Here is a 5,596-nt window from a genome sequence, read left to right as displayed (position 1 = left end):
TGTGGGGCACCAGTGTTGAGGATGATCGTGGAGGAGATGTTGTTGCCTGTCCTCACTGATTGTGGTCTATGAGTTAGGAAGTTCAGGATCCAGTCGCAGAGGGAGGTGCCGAGGCCCAGGCCACGAGCTTGGAGATGAGTTTTGGAGGAATAATGGTGTTGAAGGCTGAGCTGTAGTCAATAGTCAATGTTCTCAATGGTTGGGGAGTCTGAACCAGAGGTCCTAAGGATAAGTGGTAAACATTTTAGGCTGAAATGGAGAGAAATTACTTCACCCAGAGTGGTGAGCCATTGGCTTTCAGTTTTGTATTCTGGGCAGAGCAGGGAACAGATCTTCAATAAAACCTGCTGTGTGCCTGTTTGAATCTACATGTGCAAACCAAGTCTTTCCTTTTTCTATTAAAACCTTCAACTCCGAAAATAGTTGGGACATTACACATAGCTGACAAAGAAAAAGCTAGGCAATCGCATAAAACAGTTGCTCAAATGAAAAAAAGCGCAAAGTTTTTTTTAACCAGATTACATACACCACAAGTGGAATGAACAGAGCGAGTGGTGTGAATACACATAAAATTGCCAAAAACAGCACACCGATTTCGGAGGGAGAATGAATCTTGGAGCGTTTGTTTGATTCTGCTGTAAGATTGTGCCCAGAGAAGAAAATGTAGTTTGAAAAGGTTCCACTATCCAGGCAAGCTGAGACGTGAAGTGTGGAAAGAATCTCGGAGAAACTGGACCTACTGTTGAAAAGTAAAGTAAATGATTATTCTTACTCGATGAGGGCTGTGACGTAAAAGACACAGTCCAATTGCTGGTTTTCCTGCGAGGCATTACCACGAATTCTGAGTTCACTGAAGAACTGGCTTCAACACAATCAATGAAAGACACAACTACTGGAGAGGATTTATTGCTCGCAATGAAATAACAGCGTCTCAAAATACGCTCTGAATTGGAAGAGATTGATGATGGGTGACCGCTGATCGAAGCCCTAACTTGATTTGCAAAAATGTTGGATAGAAACATAGAAGGAAGGAGCAGGAGGAGGCCATTTGGCCCTTCGAGCCTGCTCCCCCATGGCTGATCATCCAACTCAATAGTCTAATCCTGCTTTCTCCCCATAACCTTTAATCCCATTCGCCCCAAGTGCTCTCTCTAGCCGCCTCTTGAATATATTCAGTGCTTTGGCATCAACTCTGATGCGCTATCAATAAGGCGAAAGACTACCGATATGCCAATATAAGTGTAGGCTTTTATTCACAACAGAATCAGGAGCAGATCCCAACAAGTAACCGACCTGGACTGAACAAGGGGGTGGAGACAGCCACCTTTATACTAGGTGCTGAGGGGAGGAACCAAACTGGAAGGGGATGTGTCCAGGTATGACAAACACACACAACGGTGGTCCATATAGGACAAAGGCACAACTGAGGTCCACCACAAACTCTTTCCTGTGATTGTTGGAAAGAATTCAGAGCCAGGTGGAAGAAACAAACCCAGAGCAGGAAGCCATTTTTCCACATTGCATTATTCACCAAGAGGTTCCCGGCAAAAGTGAATGTCGTGACTGGCTGGTTGGTTTCGGGTTTGCCATTGATGTCACAAATCACGTGAATGAACTGAAATCTATACAAGGAAGGGAGCTTTTTTGCTCATGACATGTATTCCCTTGTCAAGGCCCTCATGACAAAGTTGCTCTTTTATCCCCTGTCAAATTGAAGGCAGGAAGTTCACACACTTCCTCACTTTGCAACAGATTACAATATCTGGTCAGAAGCTGGAGATATATGTCGCTACTGCGCTTGCTTCGCATGCTGAATTTCTTTGCTGCTTCGAGCATTTTAGGATGACAGTAGATAGAATGGCTCCCCTTTCACATTGCAACGCAGACAATGCTCCAAGTGACCTCCAACTTGAGCCTATTGACTTGCAGGCTCAACTTACTGCTTGCGGAGAGATTCAAATCAGCGCCACTGTCGAGGTGTTACACATCCCTCAGTGAACAGCACTTACTGAAGGTCAGGGCTCATGCCCAAAAGATGTTTGTACCATTTGGGTCACCATGATGTCTGCAAACAGACATTTTCTGTTATGAAATTCAATAGACCAAAGAACAGATCCATCATCAGATGACCACCTTGCATCCATTGACTCTGTCTACACTTCCCGCTGCCTCGGAAAAGCAGCCAGCATAATTAAGGACTCCACGCTCCCCGGACATTCTCTCTTCCACCTTCTTCCATCGGGAAAAAGATACAAAAGTCTGAGGTCACGTACCAACCGACTCAAGAACAGCTTCTTCCCTGCTGCCATCAGACTTTTGAATGGATCTACCTTGCATTAAGTTTTTCTTTCTCTGCACCCTTGCTATGGCTGTAACACTACATGCTCCACTCTCGCAATTCCTTCTCTATGAACGGTATGCTTTGTCTGTATAGTGAGCAAGAAACAATACTTTTCACTGCATACTAATACATGTGACAATAATAAATCAAATCAAAACAAATCAGTGCTCCGCATTGGAACAGAGATGAGACCTGACTTCACATCCCTTGTTGATGCCCATGAGTGACTTTCCTCTTCACATTAAGTCTTTTATTTTAGCTTTTACCTTAACAGATATTTGGACAATCTGGTAAACACAAACTCACTAATCATTCCTCTGTGATTATCATGTGAAAATGTCTTAACATATTAAACTTTGATGTCACTTACCGTTCACTCATCATGAATTCAAAATGGAGACGGTCAGGGAATGTTATTAAAACACAGATTTGCGGCCCATGACAACATACCAAAAATCTATTGCATCCCGTCCGTGAACATTATTGCCCACCCCCAGTCTAGAAGTACAGAGGCAGCAGACACATGGGAACACCACCACCTGGAAGTTCCCCTCCATAATAATTGCGAGGTTCTACAATTACTCAGCTGGTGAAATTCATTCAATTGTTTATTCAAAGCAAACAATGTACAAGGGATGACAACAAAGATCTCCTTACTCTTCGACTGCTGATGGTCAACTGCCGGATCTCAGCCACCATTCTCCAATGCAGCCTGCACTCGTGCTCCACCGCTGCAGAACGCGAGTTTGGTCATGCATTCAACTGCCACTCTGCACCCTCAGACCTGCGCTCAACCACCGTACATCGCTCTCTGACACACTGAGACATCTCCCTCCCCTTTTACTTCTTTACAACTGTATTCATGAACAGACAACTATTTGAAAAAATGGACAATAAAATGATATTTAGAAAATGGTTGGGTAACACAGTAGGGTCTATCAAGAGACTTCCGAATTCTCTGAGGACATCTCAGCTCTGCCTCAGTTGAGGGAGCAAAGTCTCGAGTAGCGGTCAGGTGGCTTGCGGTTTCAGGAGGTGTGCTAGTGCAGACATCTGCCCCGGTTCCCATGGCCTTCCTCTGAACTAAACTGTCCCATTGAACTTGGCACAATTGGAGAAATGTTGGTAGGTGCTTCTGGATTATCCTGCTTTGTTTGTATTGCGTTGGTTTCTCTCTTCCCCATGTGGTCGACATGTCTCCTTACTTTTCTTCCTTGGAGGTCAATCAGATAAGACACCGGGCCTGTATTTGTTATGATTTTCCTCGGGATGCAAGTTGATCAACTTTAAAGTTCCAACAAATACGAAGTAACTTACCTAGAATGACCTATCATCCTTAACGAAATCGTGATATCCCTTTTGTATACCTTGTTTCATTTCCACTTTCCCGCTAAATTGAGAAACACCAGATCAAGTCTTGTCCAGAGGTGCCTCCCCATTAGTCGCGCTGCATGGGATACTCCCATAGTTACATGTGGCGTTGTCCTGTACAAAGAACAAAGAAAATTACAGCACAGGAACAGGCCCTTCGGCCCTCCAAGTCTGCACCGACCATGCTGCCCGACTGAACTAAAACCCCCTACCTTTCCGGGAATCATATCCCTCTATTCCCATCCTATTCATCTATTTGTCAAGACGCCCCTTAAAAGTCACTAATGTATCTGCTTCAACTAAATGAGCGATGAGGAATCTAGCAAGCTTCAATTGTAATGGTGTACCCAACTGTTCTTCATCACTGATCAAGGCTGGGTGAAAGGGTGTTGTGCATACATTTCATTCCATTATTTTGCATAAAATGCTGAAACTGCTCATGTAAAGGCAGTGCCACTATCAGAGACTAAAACTTCCCCTTAATGAAGGATTGTTCTAGTTTCTCAATTGTTGCAAATGACGCTGCTTTCTCATTTCGTGAATATCAAGCCACTTGGAGGACATCAACAATAATTAGCAACATAGTGCCCATTAAAGGACCAGCAAAATCCACACATAACCATGCCCAAAGTCGACCAAGTCAATCCCACGGGTTCAAGAGAACCAAAGGAGGCAGCGTTTGTTGCACTTGGCATTGATTGCAGCGTCTTGCTAGATTGTCAATATCTTTATCAGTGCCTGGCCACCAAATATAACTTCCTGTGGGCATCTTCATCTCTCTGCCCTTGTTGAACATTGTGCAATTCCTGCAGTAACATTCCTCTTGCTGGGCCAGGACACACACACACACACACACACACACACACACACAGTAACATTCCATCCTCACAGGTCTTTGTAGAGTTGGAAAGGTTTGAATTGGTCCAACAAGTGGAAGCGCCATACATGGAAAACCATCTGCTTTACTCTGGACAAGACTGGGCTTCTTTGGGTCTGAGTTCTGCATTTGCTTTGATGATACTGACAGTGTACCCAAGAATTTGAGGGTTAACACTATTTCTTGTGGCACTGGGGGTGGTGATATTGGTCGAGGCAGTGGAAGGCGAGTCAGGGCATCTATGTCTGATAGTTTTGTACCTGGTTTGTGTTGGAGCATGTAAATGCTGCTTGAAGTAAAGCCCACTGTTGAACTCCGGGTGATGCAATAGGAGGCATAGACTTGCCTGCACGAAATAATCCTGATGTGGAGATGCCGGCGTTGGACTGGGGTAAGCACAGTAAGAAGTCGCAAAACACCAGGTTAAAGGTTTATTTTTTAATACTTTTCCAATTCAATCAAATCAAATCCAATTCAGAGTCTCAACAAGTTGAGACATTTCCGATCCAGGCTGACAAGACAGGGCAAGCGACCAAACCACCCTGTCCTGGGCCCGATCTACATGAGCCAAGCTGATTGGAGAAGGGGGAGGTTCCTCCTCCAAGACTTGGGCTCATTTGCATCTTAGCCAAATGGCCGAGATGCCGCTTTTAAAAATTGCTTCATATGAAACATATGAAGCTTCAATGTAACTTAATGACCTCAACCAAGTGCAGCATCCTCTCCATACTACACTTGATCTTAGCCAAAAGGCCGAGAAGCGATGCCGGATAAGAACAGATACTACACTTGATCTGGCAGCACTACCTTTCAGAGTCTCAGGTTCCTTCATCAGGTGAGTGAGGATTGTATTCACAAACAGGTCATAAAAAGACACAAACACAATTTACAAGATAATGGTTGGAATGCGAGTCTTTACAGGTAATCAAGTCTTAAAGGTACAGACAATGTGAGCGGAGAGAGGGTTAGGCACAGGTTAAAGAGATGTGTATTGTCTCCAGCCAGGA

At 44.3% G+C, this 5,596-nt stretch overlaps 1 pseudogene; it reads right to left on the bottom strand.

Annotated features, from left to right (window-relative positions):
• Nucleotides 1–5,144: 5,144 nt before the first annotated feature.
• LOC144500177 (U2 spliceosomal RNA) lies at nt 5,145–5,354 on the bottom strand (annotated as a pseudogene).
• Nucleotides 5,355–5,596: the final 242 nt, after the last annotated feature.

Source organism: Mustelus asterias, chromosome 10 (genome assembly GCF_964213995.1).
Source record: "Mustelus asterias chromosome 10, sMusAst1.hap1.1, whole genome shotgun sequence".
In the NCBI taxonomy this organism is placed as follows: Eukaryota; Metazoa; Chordata; class Chondrichthyes; order Carcharhiniformes; family Triakidae; genus Mustelus; species Mustelus asterias.
The sequence above is the reverse complement of the archived record's forward strand: the minus strand, read 5'-3'. Positions and strand labels throughout refer to the sequence as shown.